The sequence below is a fragment of the Callithrix jacchus genome, chromosome 6, assembly GCF_049354715.1.
Source record: "Callithrix jacchus isolate 240 chromosome 6, calJac240_pri, whole genome shotgun sequence".
In the NCBI taxonomy this organism is placed as follows: Eukaryota; Metazoa; Chordata; class Mammalia; order Primates; family Cebidae; genus Callithrix; species Callithrix jacchus.
Genome location: NC_133507.1, coordinates 76,052,442 through 76,076,324, shown reverse-complemented (window position 1 = coordinate 76,076,324; position 23,883 = coordinate 76,052,442). Strand labels below are relative to the sequence as shown.

General features: G+C 36.0%; 1 protein-coding gene and 1 long non-coding RNA gene across 35 annotated transcripts in view; one reads left to right on the top strand and one right to left on the bottom strand.

The window, feature by feature from the left end:
- GALNT13 (polypeptide N-acetylgalactosaminyltransferase 13) overlaps positions 1-23,883 on the top strand; it is a 690,911-nt gene that overhangs the window by 136,980 nt on the left and 530,048 nt on the right. The gene's annotated exons all lie outside the window — the stretch shown is intronic.
- The window catches only part of LOC144576656 (uncharacterized), a 107,682-nt gene that overhangs the window by 58,215 nt on the left and 25,584 nt on the right, over positions 1-23,883 (bottom strand). Inside the window, exon 3 of one of the 3 annotated variants that reach the window (XR_013518923.1) lies at positions 8,568-12,360. The exons of the other annotated variants lie outside the window; for them this stretch is intronic. This is a non-coding gene — a long non-coding RNA (uncharacterized LOC144576656). Of the gene's footprint in view, positions 1-8,567; positions 12,361-23,883 lie in introns of those variants that run through there. 3 annotated transcript variants of the gene reach the window in all.

The window sequence follows — 23,883 nt, the reverse complement described above, 5'->3', positions numbered from 1 at the left end:
ATTTGGTCTTTTCACATAATCTCATATTTCTCTGAGGTTTTGTTCATTCTTTTTTATTCTATTATATGTCTAATCAAGTTAATTTGGAGAACGAGTCTTTGAGCTCTGAGATTGTTTCCTCAGCTTGGTCTGTTCTGCTGTTAATACTTTGTGGTTGTATTATGGAATTATTGTATTGTTTTTCAACTCTGTCAGATTCGTTTGGGTCTATCTTAAAATGATCATTTCTTCATTCAGCTCCTGTATGTTTTTATTGTATTTCCTGGATTCTTTAGATTGGATTTTGACTTTCTCCAGGATCTTGATGATCTTCATTCCTCTATATATTCTGAATTCTATGTCTGTCACTTCAGCCATTTTAGCCTGGTGTAGAAACATTGCTGGGGATCTAGTGTGGTCATGTGTAGGTAAGAAGACACTGGCTTTTTGTGTTACTAGAGTTTTTATGCTGTTTGTTTCTCATCTTTCTGGCTGATTTTCCTTTAATTTTTGAAGTTACTGACCTCTGAACAAATCCATTGGCTTTTATCTTCTTTGAAGCCCTTTGAGGTTTGATTGTGGTACAGGATGCCTTTAGTTGACTGGCTTTGTTTATAAAAAATTCCAGGGGACCAGGATGCCCCCAGATGTGTTTTCTGGCCCCTTGAGGTTATGAACCTGAGCTCTAGAGGTGCTGAAATGTTTCTGACAAGTTGGTCCCGACACTTCAAGAGGAATGCTGGCTGAGGCACTTCATAGGGTTGTTGGCAGTGGTATCAGTGCTCATTTGTGCTTGCTAGTCACTGTCGCCTTGCAGTGAGGTGCTTTTGTGTCATTGGGGTGGTGCACTAGTAGGGGTGAGACACTGACGGGGGTGTCTGTGATGGGTTGGGTGCAATGGTGTACACTGTGCTCACTTGGGCAGGTGTAGAAGTGGCACAGCATGGGTGGGCTGCTGGTGGGCACAAGGTTCTGGAATCTGTGCATGCAGTTGCACTCACCACTGTGCGGTGGGCTCCCCTGACCTCAGCAAGAGTAGAGTGCTGGCAGGGGTGGGCAAAGCAGTAGAGTGTGCTCATGTCAGCAGCAGTCAGGCAATAGGGTACACACTCACATGCCTGCTATTGTAAGAGGGTTGGTGAGGTCACTTGGGCCTTGCACCCTCACTGACAAAGCAGTTAGGGGAGGCTGCAGTGAGAAGAGGCTGTGAGTGTGCTGGCTGTATTGGTAGAGTCCAGTCTGCTGGGCTTCTCAGATAGTTAGTTATGGACTGCCCTGGCTGGGCATTTGATGCTGCATTGCAAGTGGGAGCGACCAGGCTAGGGCTCCAGGAGAGGCCAGCAGCAGAAGAGGTTACTCAGATAGGAATGGCTCTGAAACATGGGCAGGAACACCTGCTCCCAATCCAACAGTCACCCAAATGCAAAAATCACTTAAAGGAGCTTGGTGAGCCGTGGTAGATAAATATCCCTGGCTATGCTCCACTGTGTCCATTCCCCTGACAAGCCTTCTGAGCTACGCACAGGTTGGAGTCCTGCCACTGGCATCTCTCTACGTAGCTCTTGCTGCCAGATAACACGTATGTGGGGGGGTCCTAAGGTCTCCTACAACTAGGATTACGGGAGTCTATGGCAAGGATGCGCCACTACTCACCTGTTAAACTCATCCCTTCCCCAGTAGTCACTGCAGGCCAGGAGTTGGTCCCAGGGCTCAACAGCCCCATGCAGGATTTGCAGATACCTCCTGCTTCAGTCCAATGTCTTTGTCCTCATTCCATCTACTCTCAATGCCTTCCCTCTGAAGATCTGCTGGAACTGTGCTAGTCTTCCCAATGTCTGGGTCTCTCTGTGAGAGATGTTTCTCCTGGCTGTGTCAGGTCAGCCATCTTGGCTCTTTCCTCTATTTTTTTTTTTAACTACTTTCTGTCTTTCTAATAACTCTATCTACCTGACTCAAAATTTACCCTTAGAGAAAATATACAATTTTCCTTATTGACATGTACATTGAATAGAAAAATAAAACAAAACAGGCATATTGTCTTCTGAAAAATATGTATCCAAACTCTAGTATTTGAAAAGAAGTACTGTATTTGAAAAAGTTACAGTACTTCTTTTCAAATACTAGAGTTTGAAATGCATCCATTCTTATTCTACTTTGTTTTGCTTAGCAACTTAAAATATGAATTATTGCCATCAGAATAAATCTAATTTAGTGAATTTAAGTTGTAAGAGAAAAAAAATACAAATTTTTGTTAAACATTTAATAATTAAAAATTAAATTAGTTAATTCCTGCTCCTTGATAAGTCCTAAAGCATGGTATCATTACTGCTTAGAAAATCTCTTTGCTGATGTAGGTACTTCCAGTCAATAGGTGTGGTTCTGCCACTATACAAATAAGATGTGTCTGCTACACTGATATTTGTTGATGTAACTGAATCCTAGTCCTTTCAGGAATCTCTCTATGACTTTCCAACATTCCCCTGGGAGAAAACACAGCTATCAGGGGACAACTTTTCCCATTTTATTCTGATTTTTTTTTGCAGACAGAGTCTTGCTCTTTCACCAGGCTGGAGTGCAGTGGCACGATCTCCATTCACTGCAATCTCTGTCTCCCAGATTCAGGTGATTCCTCTGCCTCAGCCTCCTGAGTAGCTGGGACTACAGGTGCACATCACCACGCCCAGCTAATTTTTGTATTTTAGTAGAGATGGTGTTTCACCATGGCTAGGATGGTCTCAATCTCCTGACTTCATGATCCACCCCCCTCGGCCTCCCAAAGTGCTGGGATTACAGGCCTGAGCCACCACGCTGGCCTTATTCTGAATTTTTAAAACTATTTTCTGTCCACTTGAAAATTTCTGTTCCTCACCACATTGCCTTCTCCTACACTAGTTGTACTATCTTTGGAAGAAATGAAAGAAAACTTAAATTTAAAACAGATAATAATATCTACAGGAAGCATTTTACTGTCACATATTTTAAATGTTCCTAATTGCAATCAGTTTTTACCCCCAATATGACCTCGTTAATGTCATGAGTTTGTACTCTCCTGCCTAAAAAGATTATCTAAGTTCTTTCTTTAAATTTAAAAATTATTATATTTATCCTAATATTTTTCATAAGTAAGAACACATGACTGTAAACACTTGAAAGTTATTGTGAAAATATGAGTGTTTTAGGTACAAACTCAGAGGTGCTAGACAAAATGAAATTAATCAGTATCTACTTGTGTTAAGCTGTTATAAACACAGATGGCAGCAAATTAGCTTATTCTTTGTCTCAGTATATTAATGATGCAAAATTATGTGTATTTTACTTTCGACAAATACGTGACAGACTAGCAAGCAATATTTCGGAAATATGAACCCTTGATTAATAATGGGGTGAAAGCATTTAATATAAGTCTAATGTAAATTTAATGCATTCTATATAATTTTAGGTGCCTCCATCTCAGCTTTTTAGATTGGAACATGACACAAAGTTATCAAAACGCAGGCTTCAGTGACTTTGTGGAGCATAGAATTAGAATTTTGAATTCTTCATTCGTAAACACAGGGGTGATTTTTTTTTGTTTGTTTGTTTTTTTAGATGGAGTCTCACTCTGTTGCCCAGGCTGGAGTGCAGTGGCACGATCTTGGCTCACTGCAACTTTCGCCTCCCAGTCTCAAGTGATTCTCCTGCCTTAGCCTCCTGAGTGTCTGGGATTCCAGGAGCATGCTATTATGCTCAGCTAATTTTTATGGTTTTAGTAAAGACAGGGTTTCACCATGTTTGTCAGGCAGGTCTTGAACTCCTAACCTTGTGATCTGCCTGCCTTGGCCTTCCAAAGTGTTGGGATTACCGGCATGAGCCACTGAGCCCGGCGAACACACGGGTGATTTTTGAAGATTATGTTTGTGTTCTCAATAGCCTCCTGTCTCCATTCTGGAGATTATATTGTTTTAGATTTTTTTGAGACAGGGGTCTCTCTCTGTCTCCCAGAATGGAGTAGAGTGGTGCTGTCTTGACTCCCTGCAACCTCTGCTTTCCAGGTTCAAGTGATTCTCCTGCCTCAGCCTCCCAAGTAGCTGGGACTACAGGCTTGGACCACCATGCCCAGCTAATTTTTATATTTTTAGCACAGATAGGGTTTTATCATATTGGCCAGGCTGGTCTTGAACTCCTAACCTCATGATCCGCCTATCTCAGCATCCCAAAGCTGGGATTACAGGCTTGAGCCACGGCATCTGGCCTAGATTGTTAAATCAACAAATCAAGCCAACAGGATGATTTGAAGATTTATATAAAATAACTAGAAAACTGATCAAGTATAATAATTTTTAAATGAAGTATATCAATGATTGTTAACTGGTGTGATGTAAATGATTATTGTTGAAAAAGTGATCAGTCAAGGGTTTATGTTGTTGTTGCTATGGGCTTAAGAAATGAAGAATGTGGAATTAGTGAGAAGCCGAGAATTTTCTGAGGGGTAGGTAAGAAAGTACAAGAGGCATAGAGAAGTACAATATGTGAGCAGAAAGTAGTCTTTTTTTTCCTGTGGAAGATTAACACATAGACCAAAGAGACCAATGAGGAGCCCACAGTCTCAGGAAGAACAAAAAACGGAGTATCCACAGGCAGCATGGTATGCCACAGAAAGCACTAGATGAGAAATTCAGACTTCATTTTGTCATCTATAAAGTGAGAATTGTTCATTCTCCTTAGTCTGACTAATATGACTTTCATGAAGATATTTTAAAATTGTAAATGATATGAAATATAATAATAGATAATACTGGCATTCTATTATAAAATATAATCATACCGACATATAACTCTTAACATCCTCATATGAATAGGAATGGGCAGTACTAGCTTTGGAGCCGTAATATACTCATTATTTTAAAAAACTGTCAGAATCCCCTCTCTTCCTAAATAATTGGTTAATATGATATTCAAATGTAAAATGAAGAATACTTTTTGAAAATTACACGATAAGTACACTACTTTAGTACTTATTTAAAATTTTGTTCTTTATAGATTACTAGGATGTTATTCATAACTGCAACATTCAGAAATGTGCATATTTTCCCAAGAATTTGGGAAGAATATAATGAATGTTCTTTTCTTGTTTAAACACACACACGAATTAATTTGCAACTTATTACTGACTGTAAAGTTATTCAGATTTCTTTGCCAAATGAGCAAACTCAGCTCATAACTGAAATATGATGCTTTTTCTTTCTAAATAAACCATATTTCTATTTTTGAAACGTCCTATTTATGGCTTATCACTGCAAGTTAATATGTGCATTGTGGAGTTTATTTTTGTTATTCATTTGGAGGATTTTAGGTATTATAGCCACCTTCTAAAGATATGAAATGAGTTTTAACTGTGACATGTATTGCCTTTAGGTTCTATTTATATTTTCAATACAGGTGGAAATAGTTCTCTGTTGACATCCAGTGCTTACTTTTTGTTATTATCCATTGTTTACTTTTATATCTCCAAAATTTTGTTTTATAATTGAATTACCTTTAATTCAGTATAATCTTCATCACAGTAGAATGAATTAAGCTTGTCAGATGTTATTCCTAGCTCTTTTTATATTTAGGAATTCAAAGGCAATAGCAACTTGAGAACTGTCTTTTCAGAAATCTCAGATAGTACATTCTTAACTGCAATCTCATAAATTCAGTAAATATATGAATGGAAACATTCTTTTGCATTTCCATTTATTTTATTATTATATCAATTGCTATTTATTGTCGGAGTTTTTCTATCCCGTAAACTGCCGCTCCCAACCATAGGAGAAGGAACCTTGTTTGCAAAATGGAATTATAAAAGCCACTTCCTCCAACCATCTGAACACAGTGATTGTTCATACCTTGTCCAGGCTGAGACAATAAGATTCTCTCAGAATTTGGAATTGGGTCTCATAGGTATCAGTCTCTGTTGTCACTTAAATTAAGTTATTGCAAACTCAAGATGAAAGAGTTCAACCTTGTTTTGATTGTGTGTATAGGAAGAAAAGCAGAGAATACCAAATCAGTGAGAGGGAAAGAGGATGGGGGAGAGGAAGAAATAATGATGGAAACGGTGAGGAGATAAGAGAAAGATGGAGAGAGAGTGATGAAGAGGGCAAGGGGATGAGGGAGAGGGAGAGAGTAATAAAGAGGGTGAAGCGATGAGGAAGAGAGAATGATGGAAAGGGTGAGGGAATGAGGGAGAGAGAATGATGAAGAAGATGAGAGGATGAGGGAGAGAGAAAGATTGAGAGAAGAATAGATAAGGGAGGGGGGAGGGGACGAGGGAGGGCGAGATAGAGGTCTATAGAAAGGATCAGAGAGGAGGAGGAAGAGCAAGACAAGAAGAAGAGAAAAGAAATAGAGGAAGATGGAAGCCTGGAAATAGGAGAAGTGAACAGGAAAGATGAAGGGAGGGATGGGAGAGAAATAAGAGGGAGTTGGGAGAAAGAGAAATGAGAGAGAGAGAGAGGAGAGATTGACTGTAGGAAAGAGATGTATAAAAAGCAGAGTAAAGATATTAGGTGTCTTCAGAGAACTAGAAAGAAGCTGAGGCTGCATGCCTCTTTTTATTCCATGGTGCCTGTTGCCAGAATCTTGACTTTGCTCTCTGCTCTTGGTTTCCTTGAGTTCCACCCATATGGTTTATTTATTTTGCATCACTTTTTCAGCCCTAAGAAATTCAACCAAGACATAAATTGAATCAAAGCTTTACTGTACCATAATTTAAAAATCAAATGGATTGTTTAGATTTTTAAACCATTTTAAAGCCATTTAATATCTTGTTTTGCTATAGGATTTCCATTAGCATATTTGTTTCATTAGCATACTTGAAAAATGCATACATGTTTAACAAAAAGTAAAATATACCTTTGATCTCACCATATGGAAGTAACTTTTACTAATATTTTAGTATAGATTCTTAAAATCTTCTGTGCATGCCAATACATACACACACATACACATAATCCATTCATTTTTTCTGGACACTAATCAACAGCATATACAGTTTTACATTGTTATTTTTATTTAACAAAATGAGGTTTTGAAGACTTGGTTTTTATTCAGTATAATCCCACTTATTTAACCATTGTTCCTATTTTAATCATTCTGGATTTTTAATTTACACAGTGTTAATTGTAGCCTCGTTAGTGCTGTAATTTTTCATTTTATCATTTAGTCAACAAATCTTTATTAAGTACTCACTCTATACCAAACATTTTAATACAGCTAGCCAGGAAGATGTGTGTCTTGAGGGGATTACAGCTTTATAGTGAAAAAGATCAGTAATCAATACCTTTATTCACTCCAGGTCACTCAATTCTTTGAGGGAAAGGGGAAAACAAGTACTTCTTAGGGACAAACTGTGTCTTCAACTGAGTCATAATATATAAATAAATTAGAGGAGGATGCATGTGAAGTAGCAGGAGATAAATTAGAAAGGCAGGCAAGACTTAGGTCATGGGGAGGGAAGAGATAGAAGGGGAGTGAAGGCTTACTCACCATTATATAAGAAATGGATATCACTGAACATTTCAAGTGTGCATGGGGTTGGGGTAGTCAGGACTTAGTAGGTTTGCATTTTTAAATGATTATATGACAGTAGCAGATTGATTTCTCAGGTATAGAACTTGAAGTGGGAAGGTTACTTGAAGTGAGCAATCTATTGAAAGAGTCCACATGGGAAATGAGATCTAATATTCCATTAGAGGAGAGAGATTAAGTTATGGCTATATTGATAAGACAGCTTATGATATTTGATAACTAGTTGGCTGTCAGAAGGTAAAGGGTAAAGCAAAACTTAAATTGCTCTCAATCTTGTGAATGCTATTATTTTATGAGGTACAGAATATAAGAGGAGGGGCAAGTTCAGTAGAAAGTATGGATTTAGGTGTGCTTGGCTTGTGTTACTTGTTGATCATACAGGTAGGAGTGACTAGTTGTCAGCCAGTGCTGTCATCACAGAATACCACAGACTGGGTTGTATAAATAACAAAAATTCATTTTCTCAGTTTTAGGGTCTGGAAGTCTGAGATTAGGGTGCCAGCATGGGCAGGTTCTGGTTATAGTCTTTTTTCCTGACTCAGTGGACAACTTCTCTCTGTGTTCTCACATGGCGGAGAGAGTACCAGTTATAATTCTGCCTTTCTCTTCTTATAACATAATAGGCCTGTTGGATTAGGGCCCCACTCTTACGACCTCATTTAACTTTAATTATCTCCTGTAAACCCTAGCTCCAAATACATTGAGAATGATGTTTAGAGCTTCACCCTATGAATGAATTTGGGAGAGTAAGGATATTTTGGTCCATAACAGCTAGATATAAATCTGAACTTAGTGACATCTTGGAATTGGAAGTATAGTTGGGTATGCCTCATCGTGAGAATGGATAGGTACACCCAATTGAGCATCCAGAGAAAGAATGGAAAAGGGTCAGGAACTGAAGGATTTATGTTGCTCTCAGAAGAAAAGAAGATAGCAAAAAAGACTGAAAAGCTAAGGTCAGGGAGCTGGAGGACAAGCAGGAAGCAGGATGCCTCTGCATGTAAGGAAGCAGACAATTTTATCTAGAGTGGAAGATTGAACAGTATCAAATGATATATTGAAGTCAAAGAAAATGAGTGAGCATCTATTTTACCTATCTAAACAAGTCAGATCCCAGTCTTTTGTTCTTAACAGCATATAGTATTGGGGATATTCACTTATTCTTCTCCTCTTCCCTGTTCCTAGTTTCTTTTCAGCTATTCCATTTGTCTTGTTTATCATTGTTCTGTGTTACAACAATGTCAGTAACGTAATATTGGACTACTTAAGAATATAGAAACATTGCTTTTTGTCTGCTCATTCATATTCAGTAGATTCATATTTTTAACGTTTGATCATTTTTTTAAAATGATCCCTGACTAGAGACAGCATGACATTAGCAGGGATAAACTGTTGAATGGACAACATATACCTAATTTAAAAAAATATGTCACAGATGAGTCACACTTCAGGCTCATAATTGGCCTCTACTTGGAGTTGTTTGAATGACATGTGAGAGACATAATCCAAAAGACGTAAGCTTAGAATTGTTTAAGCATGACCTTTTCTGTGAGAAATAAAAAATAAATTTAAAAAGTTATTTTCAGAAGGAAAGCTATTAAGTCATTCCTAGAGCTAAGAAAAGAATGTTAGTAAAAGATTTACAAAATAAGCTGTATAATGTATATAAATATCATGGGGAATAAATAAATAGGAACTAAGAATACATCTCCATGTATTTTCACAGAACAGCTTAATGACAAGACGTTTCCTAAGTCTTAAACATAACATTATTTTGAATTGTAAAAAGACAACAAATTAAACAGTATTTGTTATAAAAATATATCATATTATTACATATTGCACATCAAGGATATTTTTAAATAAAGTGAATATTATATACTTGTTTTTTTGGGTAAACATTGCCTAAGTGAAATCTAAAATTTTGGCTTTTTCTCCCAAAAGCAAACCTTGATAATCACATAGAACTGCGACTATAGAGCACTGTGGCCACAGGAGGATGGCAAACTTTTCGGTAATGCTAATCCTACCAGCATGTGAGGGCATTAGGCATACTGATAGTGATATGAACTAAAGGAAATGTTCATACTGTCTTAAACAATATTCTTTGGATTTTTAAAGTTATTTCATTGAAGGCAAAACCATAACCTGTGTAAGGTCATAGTACATTATGGCTTATTACTTTGCCTTGGCTATATTACTGAGAAAATTAATTTGGTTATCTTGATAAATTTATTCTTCACATATCCATGAATAAATTTATTCTTCACACAGCCCAATAGCTTGTAATGTTATTATAGCTTGCAAGTTGATTTTTTCTTTTATTATTTGCTTCAGTATTTCCCCAAGCATAAAATTTTAGATAAGTATTTCACTTGGGGGATTATTGTGCCATCCTCTTCTTTCTACTTAAAGATGGACTTTTTAAAAAGGCAATGTATTCGTCCTTCTCATCTTCCAAAATCTCAAAAATAGTCAGTGAATTCTAATAAATAATAGATAGTTTTTCTGTGATTACATTTGCCAGTTCATTAGGGAATTGGGGTCTTGCAGAAGTATATAAATTTTAAAATTGTTTAACTTGACTCATATTTTTATTAGAATTTGTTTATATTTTAATCAAGACTTTGTATTCTACTGCATTTTGTGGGGCATAATTATGTTTTCATAAGGAAATATATGATACAACATGTGAATTAATAACTAAACAGGAGACTTAGGCTTCCAACTCCTGTTTGAAGATAAAAAAATGGAAAGAAGCATCACTCCTAGCTGTAGAACAGCAACCAAAAAAAAACTAGACAGTTTGCAGATTCACAACTTTTCTTGGACTCATCAGAGAACTGAGGTCATAGGGCAAGCAACTAACCTGAAACCTAGGAGCAGACATGAGCACTTGTTTTCCTGGAGCAGATACCACCAGACAGCAGTAAGCATTTAGATGAATTTTCAAATTGAATTGAAAAAGCCAGTTTTGCACTGGAAAGAGAATATAGCAACCCTGTTGACTGCAGGTATGAGGGGAATTTGCATTGCAGGTTTTTCTCCATAGACTTCAGTGGATTCTCAAAAAAACAAAAAAAGATTGTCTAGAGTCCTCTGAAAGCATCTCTTCTGATACAGGTATAGTGTAAGAAGTACAGGAATCACTCTGAGAAAGGTGGGAGTCATCACCTGGATCCTTCTCCCCTTCCCCTTACAGATGAAAAGACTTAAACTACGAAGTGTAGGATAGCTATTCTCTGAAACATAGTGTAAAAGGAAGACCTAAAGTTGAGTGTGGAGAAGATATTTGAAAGGAAATGACTATCCATGTGTTATTGATCCTAAACACAATAGAATATTAGAGGAATTAGAAGCTTGTGATGCCAGGTAACCTTGGTAACAACAAATCCCAGTCCTTGCTTAACTCCTGAATAGAATGATGCAAATACCAGCTCTAGCAGAGGGACATTCACTCTCATTTAAAGACATAGACACCATTTACTCAGTCTTTAATACACAAGATATTCAGTTTTAGACAAAATGTACAAGATGTGTACAATGTCAAGAAAAAATGGGCACACTGACAAAATAGAAAGAATTTAACAAAACCAAAGTTATTACTTACATAATAAAACTATCAGACAGAAAATTTTAAATTACCGTTATTAATATTTCAAAGATTCAAATGGAAAAAGTGAACAATATGCACAACCTATAGATAATTTTAGCAGACAGCTAGAAACCATAAGAAAGAGTCAAATGGAAATGTTAGAACTGAAAAACATAGCAATAGAAGTGAAGAATGCATTTGATGGGCTCATCAATATGCTTGGTACACCTGAGGAAAAAATTATTATTCTTGAAAACAGGTAAATGACGAATTGACGTGCAGTAGTGTATTTGCAGTCTTTGGAGAAGTAGTCTTAAATATGTGTACTTGTAATCCCAGGTGGAGAAAAAGAGAACAGGACCAAATAAATATTTGAGGAAATAGTGGCAAATAATTCTCTGAAATTAATAAAAAATAAACTAATGAGGATTTAATGAGAAAAAAAATCAGTGAGAGACAACAAAACAGATTGAGAAGCTCAGAGAACAATACACACACACACACACACACACATGCACACACGCACACACACACACAAAGGAAACTATACTCAAATTGCTAAAAACCAAAGACAAAAAGAAAATTTGTAAGGCATCCCAAGAAAAAAGACATATTATGTACAGTGGACTTGTTATCAGAAACAAGGCAAGTTAGAAGACAAATGGTGACATCTTGAAATTGATGAAAGAAAAGAACTCTCAACCCAGAATTTATACCCGCCAAAATTTATTATGATGAAGGAGAAATGAAGATGTTCTTTGACATATAAAAATGAGGAGTATTTATTGTCAGCAGAGCTTCTATGAAAGAAATATTGAAGGAGGTTCTTTAGGGATATGGAATATAATACCAGACTTAAACTTGGTTATTGATATGGTCTGGTTCCATGTCACCACTAAAATCTCACATCAAATTGTAATTCCCACATTCAGAGGAGGGACCTGGTGGGAGGCTTTTGGATCTTAAGGGCAGATTTACCCCTTGCTGTTCTCATGATAGTGAGTGAGTTCTCATATGATCTGGTTTTCAAAAGTGTGACCCACTCCTACCTTTACTCACTCTTTCTCCTGCTCTGCTGTGGGAAGATGTGCCTTGCTTCCCCTTTGCCTTCTGCCATGAGTGTAAATTTCCTGAGTCCTCCCAGTCACGTGTCCTGTTAAGCCCGTGGGAATGTGAGTCACTTAAATGTCTTTTCTTTGTAAGTTACCCAGTCTCAGGTAGTTCTTTATAGCAGCCTGAAATCAGATTAGTGTAGTTATACACAAAGAAGTGAAGGGCACTGAAAATAAAATGAATGAAGGTAAAAATAAAATTTATTTTCTCATATTTTTAATTGTTCTAGAGATGACTGACCACTTAATAAAAGAATAGCAATGCAATGTTTATTTGTCTTACCTGTAAAAATAAAATATGGGAGAAAATGGTATAAATGATGTGTAGGAGAAGTATTCAGATATTGTGTTATATAGCATTCTTATAATACATATTAAACAATATAATATTTGAGAGTTCACTAAAGATATATAACTTAAACTAGGGTAAGCATTAGGCACTTTTTGAAAGATTATGTATTGTAAGTAAATAGTAGAGGTAATATGGTATCATAAAATATATTTAATTAAAAAAAAAGAAGAGAAAAAAATAACAACATACAGAACAAGTCAAGAACAGACAGAAAGATGGTAGATTTTACTTTAACAATGTTAGTAATTACGTTCAATGAAAATAGTGTAAACATGTTAATTTAAAAACTGAATGACAGCTTGGGTAATAAAATCAAGATCCAAATATATGCTCTATACAAGAAAACCACTTCATGTGTATGGATATATATATATATATATGTAAAAGAATAGAGAAAGATAGATTATGAAAACGTCAACTAAAAAAACTGTAATTGCTATTTAATATCATTAGACTTCATATAAAATATATAACAAGGTTAAAGATGAACATTAAATAATGACAAAGAAGTCAATTTTCCAAGAAGACATCTTCAGTTCCGAAAAAGTCTTTAAATATGCATGTACTTAACCACATAGATTCAAAATATGTAAGGCAAAAATGAGTAGACTTGAAAGGATAATTAGATAAATCCATAATTATAGTGGAAGGCTGTAACAGTCCTTTCTCACTAATTAATAAAAAGATTAGATACAAAATGAGTAAGTATAAAGAAGAACTGAGCTGTTAACACAATCTGCTCAATGAGTTAATTTGACCTATAACAGTCTAAACAAAATGCCGCTAAAGCAACCCTTTAAGGAAACTTTATAGATTTGATTCTTATGTAATATTAGAACAGAAATAAACCTCAAATTTGTGATCTAATCTACAATCCTAAAATACTAGAAAAGTAAGAGCAAATTAAACCCAAGACAAGCAGGAGGAAAAAGTAATAAATATAGAAGCAACAATCAAATAAATTGGAAGTACGCTAATCCAGGAAATGAATAAAATTAAAAGCTGACGTTTGATAAAAAGCATTAAAGTAAACTTAATTTTGAAAGACATAATGCACTAACTTTCACTAAAAATACAGCTTAAGTGAGTAGACCTGTTTGTATTCAAAAATCATTTAATGAGGCCTCTAGGCTCAGATAGATTAACTAGTAAAGTCTATTAACCTTTTTTTTTTTTTTTTTGAGATGGAGTTTCACTCTTGTTACCCAGGCTGGAGTGCAATGGCATGATCTCAGCTCTCCTGGGTTCAGGCAATTCTCCTGCCTCAGCCTCCTGAGTAGCTGGGATTATAGGCACGTGCCACCATGCCCAGTTAATTTTTTGTATATTTAGTAGAGAGGGTGTTTCACCATGTTGACCAGGATGGTCTCGATCTCTTGACCTCGTGATCCACCCGCCTAGGCCTCCTAAAGTGCTGGGCTGGGATTACAGGTGTGAGCCACCGCGTCCAGCCGTATTAACCTTTTAAGAAAAAAATAATATAAATTCTACCAGTCACTTCCAGAAAGTAGAAGAAGCATTTTCAATTCATCTAAAACTGGAACCAGGCACAGACATCACCAAAAAAAAAAAATTGCCAATCAACACACCAATACCTCTCATGAATATAGATCTTAAAAACATTTTTTCAATAACTTTTTCAAGAATATTTAATAAAATTTTGAGAAAAAAATTAGCAGTATATTAAAAAGACATTATGAAAAATGGCATTTTTCCAGAAAATCAAAAATTAATTTAACATTAGGAAATCAAACTGTAATTAATCATATTAATAGAATAAAGAAGAATATTCACATGGTTTCATAAATGCAGAAAAAGCATTTGACAAAATTCAACATCTGTTTATGGTAAACTTCTCAAAACACTAGAAACAGGAAGATAATTCTTTAACCTGAAATTAGACGCTTATAGACACTTAACTATGGAAATAACTGTCGTCATATTTATTAGTGAAAGACTCAGTGTTTTTCCACTAAGATCAGGAACAAAGTATAGGAACATGCAGTTCCTTTTTTTCTTTCTTTTTACATTGACCTTGTGGCATGCGAACTTACTAAAATCACTTATTAGTTTTAGGATTTGTTTTATAGATTGGGATTTTCTACATAGAAGCCATTATTCTATGTGAATAGATATTGGTGAGAAAGACAGAGTACAGAACAGGACCTATACTAATTATTAATTTTTTCTTTTTTATTTTTTTTTCTCTTTTTTTTCCTATTTTTTATTTTTATTTTTTATTGGATTTTAGGTTTTGGGGTACATGAGCAGAGCATGCAAGACAGTTGCATAGGAACACACATGGCAGTGTGCTTTTCTTTCCTTCCCCCCTTCACCCACATTTGGCATTTCTCCCCAGGCTATCCCTCCCCACCTCCCCCTCCCACTGGCCCTCCCCTTTTCCCCCCAATAGACCCCAGTGTTTAGTACTCCCCTTTCTGTGTCCATGTGTTCTCATTTTTCATCACCCGCCTATGAGTGAGAATATGCGGTGTTTCATTTTCTGTTCTTGTGTCAGTTTGCTGAGGATGACGTTCTCCAGATTCATCCATGTCCCTACAAACGACACAAACTCATCATTTCTGATTGCTGCATAATATTCCATGGTGTATATGTGCCACATTTTTCCAATCCAGTCTATTATCAATGGGCATTTGGGTTGATTCCAGGTCTTTGCTATTGTAAACAGTGCTGCAATGAACATTCGTGTACATGTGTCCTTGTAGTAGAACGATTTATAGTCTTTTGGATATATACCCAGTAATGGGATTGCTGGGTCAAATGGAATTTCTATTTCTAAGGCCTTGAGGAATCGCCACACTGTCTTCCACAATGGTTGAACTAATTTACACTCCCACCAACAGTGTAAAAGTGTTCCTTTTTCTCCACATCCTCTCCAGCATCTGCTGTCTCCAGATTTTTTAATGATCGCCATTCTAACTGACGTGAGATGGTATCTCAATGTGGTTTTGATTTGCATCTCTCTGATAACCAGTGATGATGAGCATTTTTTCATATGATTGTTGGCCTCATATATGTCTTCTTTCGTAAAGTGTCTGTTCATATCCTTTGCCCACTTTTGAATGGGCTTGTTTGTTTTTTTCCTGTAAATCCGTTTGAGTTCTTTGTAAATTCTGGATATCAGCCCTTTGTCAGATGGGTAAACTGCAAAAATTTTTCCCATTCTGTTGGTTGTCGATCCACTCTAGTGACTGTTTCTTTTGCCGTGCAGAAGCTGTGGAGTTTCATTAGGTCCCATTTGTCTATTTTGGCTTTTGTTGCCAATGCTTTTGGTGTTTTGTTCATGAAGTCCTTGTCTACTCCTATGTCCTGGATAGTTTTGCCTAGATTTCCTTCTAGGGTTTTTATGGTGCCAGGTCTTATGTTTAAGTCTTTAATCCATCTGGAGTTAATTTTAGTGTAAGGTATCAGGAAGGGGTCCAGTTTCTGCTTTCTGCACATGGCTAGCCAGTTTTCCCAACACCATTTGTTAAACAGGGAATCCTTTCCCCATTGCTTGTTTTTGTCAGGTTTATCAAAGATTGTATAGTTGTAGATATGTTGTGTTGCCTCCGGTGCCTCTGTTTTGTTCCATTGGTCTATATCTCTGTTTTGGTACCAGTACCATGCTGTTTTGATTACTATAGCCTTGTAGTATAGTTTGAAAACTTGTAGTGTGATGCCCCCAGCTGTGTTCTTTTTGCTTAGAATTGACTTGGCTATGTGGGCTCTCTTTTGGTTCCATATGAAGTTCATGGTGGTTTTTTCCAGTTCTGTGAAGAAAGTCGATGGTAGCTTGTTGGGGATAGCGTTGATTCTGTAAATTACTTTGGGCAGTATGGCCATTTTCACGATGTTAATTCTTCCTAACCATGAACATGGAATGTTTCTCCATCTGTTTGTGCCCTCTCTGATTTCGTTGAGCAGTGGTTTGTAGTTCTCCTTGAAGAGGTCCCTTACGTTCTTTGTGAGTTGTATTCCAAGGTATTTTATTCTTTTTGTAGCAATTGTGAGTGGCAGTTCGTTCTTGATTTGGCTTTCTTTAAGTCTGTTATTGGTGTAGACGAATTCTTGTGATTTTTGCACATTGATTTTATATCCTGAGACTTTGCTGAAGTTGCTTATTAGTTTCAGGAGTTTTTGGGCTGAGGCGATGGGGTCTTCTAGGTATACTATCATGTCGTCTGCAAATAGAGACAATTTGGCTTCCCCCTTTCCTATTTGAATACCCTTTATTTCTTTTTCTTGCCTGATTGCTCTGGCTAGAACTTCCAGAACTATATTGAATAGGAGTGGTGAAAGAGGGCATCCTTGTCTAGTGCCAGATTTCAAAGGGAATGCTTCCAGTTTTTGCCCATTCAGTATGATATTGGCTGTTGGTTTGTCATAAATAGCTTTTATTACTTTGAGATACTTTCCATCGATACCGAGTTTATTGAGGGTTTTTAGCATAAAGGGCTGTTGAATTTTGTCAAATGTCTTCTCTGCATCGATTGAGATAATCATGTGGTTTTTGTTTTTGGTTCTGTTTATGTGGTGAATTACATTGATAGACTTGCGTTTGTTGAACCAGCCTTGCATCCCCGGGATGAATCCTACTTGATCATGGTGAATAAGTTTTTTGATTTGCTGTTGCATTCGGCTTGCCAATATTTTATTGAAGATTTTTGCATCTATGTTCATCATGGATATTGGCCTGAAGTTTTCTTTTCTTGTTGAGTCTCTGCCGGGTTTTGGTATCAGAATGATGTTGGTCTCATAAAATGATTTGGGAAGTATTCCCTCTTTTTGGATTGTTTGAAATAGTTTTAGAAGGAATGGTACCAGCTCCTCTTTGTGTGTCTGGTAGAATTCGGCTGTGAACCCATCTGTACCTGGGCTTTTTTTGTGTGGTAGGCTCTTAATTGCTGCCTCGACTTCTGATCTTGTTATTGGTCTATTCATAGTTTCAGCTTCCTCCTGGTTTAGGCTTGGTAGGATGCAGGAGTCCAGGAATTAATTAATTTTTTTAAAGGTACAGAAAATTCAATAGAGAAATGTATTTTCAATAAATTGTGCAGAAAGCTAAATTGGAGATTTATATCTAAAAAATAAGCAAAACCCATGTTTTACACCTTATATAAAAGTTAAATTAAATTGTATTGTAAGTCTGGATGTAAAACTTTTGAAGAAATACAATATTTGTAACTTGGAGTTCAAGAAATTCTTAGATATGATACCAAAGTCATCATCCATAAAAGAAAATGTATTTAAATTTAACAATATAAATAGTGAGATACCACTACCCACTTCTCATTAGAGCTTTAAAAGACTGAAAGGGGCCTGGTGCAGTGGCTCACGTCTGTAATCTCAGCACTTTGGGAGGCTGAGGCAGGCAGATCATGAGGTCAGGAGTCAAAGACCAGCCTGGCCAACATAGTGAAACCCTGTCTCTACTAAAAATAAGAAAAAAACTAGCTGGGCATGGTGGCAGTTGCCTGTAATCCCAGCTACTTGGTAGGCTGAGGCAGGAGAATCGCTTGAACCCAGGAGGCCGAGGTTTCAGTGAGCCTATATCATGCTACCATTGCACTACAGCCTGGGTGACAGTGGGAGACTCTGTCAAAAACAAACAGGCTGGGCGTGGTGGCTCAAGCCTGTAATCCTAGCACTTTGGGAGGCCGAGGCAGGTGGAGGCAGGTGGATCACGAGGTCAAGAGATCGAGACCATCCTGGTCAACATGGTGAAACCCCGTCTCTACTACAAATACAAAAAGTTAGCTGGGCATGGTGGCGCGTGCCTGTAATCCCAGCTACTCAGGGGGCTGAGGCAGGAGAATTGCCTGAACTCAGGAGGCGGAGGTTGCGGTGAGCCAAGATTGCGCCATTGCACTCCAGCCTGGGTAACAAGAGTGAAACTCCATCTCAAACAAACAACCAAAAAAAACAAAAACAAAAAAACTGAAAGGAATGAGTGCTGCAGAGAATCTGGAGTGAGAGGAGCCCTCAGATATTGCTGGAGAGAATGCAAATGGCTGTCATGACACTTTTGGAAAGAGTTTGGTAGTTTCTTATAAACTTAAACTTACTTTATGACTCAGCCATCACACTGTGAGGTATGTACTCAAGTGAAATGAAAACTTGCATTTACACAAAATATTGTACATAAATATTTTAGCAGCTTTATTTATAATCACCAAAAATTGGAAGCAATTAAGCTTCATTCAACCAGTGAATGCATAATCAAACAGCGGTATAAGATTACAATGGACAGTCATCCCTAAAACTGAATAAACTATTGATATACACACACATGACTACATAGGACAGGATTCCATTTATATGACATATTGAAAAATACCCAATAAATGTTTTCAATAAAATTAGAGTCAATAGGTGAAGTTTTGGTTTCACTTGGTTTTCTGTTTTTTTTTTTTATTATTTGTATAAATTTAAGGCATGCAAGTGCAATTTTGTCACATGGATATATTGTATAATGGTGAACTCTGAGCTTTTAGTATAACCATCATTTGCATAGTGTACATTGTATTCATTAAGTAATTTCTCATTCCTCATTACTCTCTCACCCTTCCATCCTTCCAAACTTTTCCAGTGTCCATTATTTTACACTTCGTGTCCATTTAATAATGTACACATTGTTTAGTTCTGACTTATAAGTGAGAAAACATGGTATTTGGCTTTCGGTTTCTGAGTTATTTCACTTAATGGCTTCTACTTCATCTGTATACTTCATTTTGTATAATTGAAATTATACAAAAGGTATAATTTCAATCTTTTTATGGCTGAATAGTAGTCCATTGAAAAAATACTCAACACTGCTAATCACAGATAACTGCAAGTTAAAACCATTGTGAGGTATCATTTTACACCAGTCAGAATGGCTATTATTAAAAAGTCAGAAAAGAAGAGAAGTTGGCAAAGATAGGGAGGAAATGAAATAGTTATACATGCTTAGTGGGAGTGTAAGTTACCACAATCTCTATGGAAAACAATATGGAGGCTTCTCAGATAACTAAAAATGGAACTACCATTTGATCTAGCAATCCACTACTGGGTATATTTACTTGTATATTTATCACAGCACTATTCACAATAGTAAACATTTGGAATCAACTAAGTGTCCATCAGTGGATGTTTGGATAAAGTAGATGGACACACACACACACACACACACACACTTGGATTTTTTACTGCTCATCTCATCTCTGATGGTGTATGTGTGTGTGTGTGTGTATGATGCTTTTATTAATAAGCATTTTATCTTAAAATATTTGCCATTTAAATGAATGTGAATAACCTGTAGCTTAATTATTTTCATGTGGTATAAATATCTATTAGAAATCAAATGGACATTGTAATTTAGTATAATATAGCACTTGAATTTAGCCTCAGAACTAAGTTATATTTTGTCCATACCCATTAATGTCACTGCAAGTTGTTTCTCCATCACAGATCTACAAATGGGAGTATACAGCAAATATCTAGCATGCTATGTACAATAAGTACATGTATGATTAGTCATTTTTAAGTGGAAAATTATTTCAAAGTAGAGTAATTTGAACTATAATTTTATTTTTGAAAACATTTAGACAGCATGTTAGATTAGCAAAGTCAGAAATACTTTCATTACCGTTATTTATTAATGTGTAGACCAATGTTTGGAACATAGTAGACCTCTGATTTCTATTTGTTGGATTATTTATTGATTACATTTGGAATAAAAATACATCATAACTAAATATAACAAAACCATTTTTATAAAGTATACTTTAGGAAAATCTAGATTATACCCATCTTAAACAGGGATGTTAAGGTTGTAGCATTGTTATATTATGAATATGGATTAAACACTTAGTAACAGGAGAGAGAGGAATAAAGAATGATCTTTGCTATGAATATATTTCCACGTCTAATACTGTAGGCAACAAAAAAGATAGACTTATAAACCTGGCTTCCTATTATGTACTGCTTTTCCAATGATTTCACTGTTTTAGTATTTTTAACTTGTTTCTAATGAGAGCTGATTGGTTATTTCTCCTCAACATATATATAAATGTATCTATTCTGAAGAATCATTTATTAAGACAAATTAAAATTTTCATTTATTGATACAGTTTTCGAGTGAGTAGTGTCCAAGTTAAGAAATATTGTTATAGCAACAATGATTTCCCTAGAGGACTTCCTAAATCATAAAGTGAGAGTATTTCACATTACATCTGCTTTCTTTAAATTTATCTGTTCTGAAAATAGCAACATTGATTTCATGATATACCTGATTTATTCTAATTGCCTAGAATGTAAACCACAAATGCTGCATTGCAGACACCATCATAGTAAATGCTGTTTAACTTATGCAAAATTTATAGAATGATGACAAAACAAAAGCTTCTGAGAGAATAAGTGTTTGACCACAAGTGTTTTATGAATCTGACTCCATTTATAAACTGTAAATCAGCCATGGGTTATCATTGAGTCCCAACACAGTAGTAATAGTAAGAAAATATGCCATTTTAAGCTATGTTCTTATTGACCTCTATGTTTATATGAGTGTATGTGTGTACCTGTGTGAACATGTTTATGTAGACACAACTTTTTTTACACATTTTTATTTTTTAATTAAAATATTTTTCTTTCCTTTACACTATCAGACATTGATACTTTGACCTGTACAACTTAACAGATATCTGACCTCTAATCTAATGGGGAGGAGCAAAACCCTGAAAAAGGGTAGGAAAACTTGACTTTTTAATAATAGCCATTCTGAATAGGGAGGAGCAAAACCCTGAAAGAGTGTAGGAAAACTCAGGATGGTCCGCAAGTTTGGCTGCCCATATTGGAAACACCTGTAGAATTTTAAAGAGATATTGATACCTTTGTTCCACCCCAGGAATTCTGATTAAAAATATATTGTGTGTATATTGGATATCAGGATTTTTTAAAAACCTCCCCAAATGATCCTAATAATGCAGCAATGTCTGAAAATCCTTCCTCTAGAATACAATAAAAGTGCCTAATATGGAATGATTAGTGTGTTTTGAAACCAGAAACAACTGTTTTCTTAACTTTTGTGTTAAAAAAATATGGAATAGAAGTTATTTAAAGGTGGTTTTATGTGTCATATGTTGTTGTGTTTTTTTTTTCTGCAATAACATAATGGTTTTGGATTAAGTTATAATCCATTTTTCTTGTGGAGTGTATGCAATAGAAAGTGACCCAACTTAAGAGTCAGAAAACATGAGTGTGTATGGTGGTTCTGCCACTTCTTAAATATGTTGCCGGCCGGGCGCAGTGGCTCAAGCCTGTAATCCCAGCACTTTGGGAGGCCGAGGCGGGTGGATCAAGAGGTCAAGAGATCGAGACCATCCTGGTCAACATGGTAAAACCCATCTCTACTAAAAATTACAAAAAATTAGCTGGGCACGGTGGTGCATGCCTGTAATCCCAGCTACTCAGGAGGCTGAGGCAGGAGAATTGCCTGAACCCAGGAGGTGGAGGTTGTGGTGAGCCGAGATCGTGCCATTGCACTCCAGCCTGGGTAACAAGAGCGAAACTGTCTAAAAAAAAAAAAAGAATATATATATATATTGCCTTGGCTGGGTCTCTTATAAAACTTTCTTATTGCCCACAGTAATATAGTTGTTATGACATTTCAAACATTAAATGTATGTTTATAGTAAACGCTATATATAACCCACAGCTACTGAACAGGCAAAAGTTGAAAGCACTACCTCTAAGAGCTGGAATGCCCCCTTTCACAATTCTTATTCAACATAGCACTAGAAGTCCTAGTCAGATCAATTAGGCAACAGAAAGAAATAAAGGTATCCAAATTGGGAAAGAGAATGTCAAATTGTCCCTTTTTTGTACATGACATAACATTTATATTACAGAAGATCATAAAGGCAACCAGAAAATTTTTGGAACTGGTAAATTAATTCAGTAAAGTTAGAGGATACAAAAATCAACATATAAAAATTATTATCATTCATATACTTCAACAATGAATTAGCTGAAAAAGAAGTCAAGAAAGTAAACATTTTTATAATAGCCACAACAAAAAATTACACACCTAGGAATACAATTAACAAAGGAGGTGGAAGATCTCTATAATTAAAATTATAAAACACTGGTGAAAGAGGACCTGTAAAACACTGGTGAAAGAGGACCTAAAAATATTGTAAGATGCATAGGCATGGTGGCTCATGACTGTTACCTCAGCACTTTGGGGAGCTAAAGCAGGAAGATTGCTTGAGCCCAGGATTTCAAGGCCACCAACAGAGCAAGGCCCATCTCTACAAAATTTTATAAAAATCAGGCTGAGTGTCATGCACCTGTAGTCACAGCCTCTGAGTTTGGAGGATTGCTTGAACCCGGGAGGTTGAGGCTTCAGTGAGCCATGATTGTGCCACCTCCCTCTAGCCTGATAATAGGAGAAGAAAGAAAAATTAGTAAGACAACCCTTACTCATGAATTGAAAGAATCAATATTTTTACAATGACCATAATATCCAAAGCAATATCAGGTTCAATACAATCTCTATTGAAATATCAATGACATTCTTCACAGAATTAGAAAAAACGTACTAAAATTTGAATGGAACCATAAAATGCCTTGGCTAATACCAAGCAAAAACAACAAAGCTGGAGATAAACACATTACCTGAATTCAAAATATATGACAAAGGGATAAGTAACAAGCAGCATGATGTTGGTATAAAAACAGACACATAGACCAATAGAGCAGAATAGAAAACCCAGATATAAATTCACATATTTATAGCCAACTGAATTACAAGAAAGGTGCCAAGAATGTTCATTGGGGAATGGACACTCTTTTCAATAAAAGCTAGAAAAACTGGATATCTATAATCAGGACAATAAAAGTAGACTCTTGTCACTTGTGGTATACAAATATTAACTCAAAAATGTATTAAATATTTATGAGACTTCAAAATATAAAATCATTTCATAAAAACATAGGAGAAATGCTTCAAGACATGGGTCCAGGCAAAAATTTTATGGGCAAGACTATGAAAGCATAGGCAACAAAACAAAAGTAGACAAAAGGGACATTTTATCAAATTAAACCATTTTGCACAGCAAAGAAAACAGCCAACAGAGTCAAGAGACAACCTTAGAATAAGATAAAATATTTGCAAGTTATTAATCCTACAAAGGAATAATGTCCAGAATATATAAGGAACTCAAACAACTCAATATACCTCAAACAAATAATTTTATTAAAAATGGACAAAAAACTCAGTAGACATTTCTCAGTAGAAGACATACAGAGGG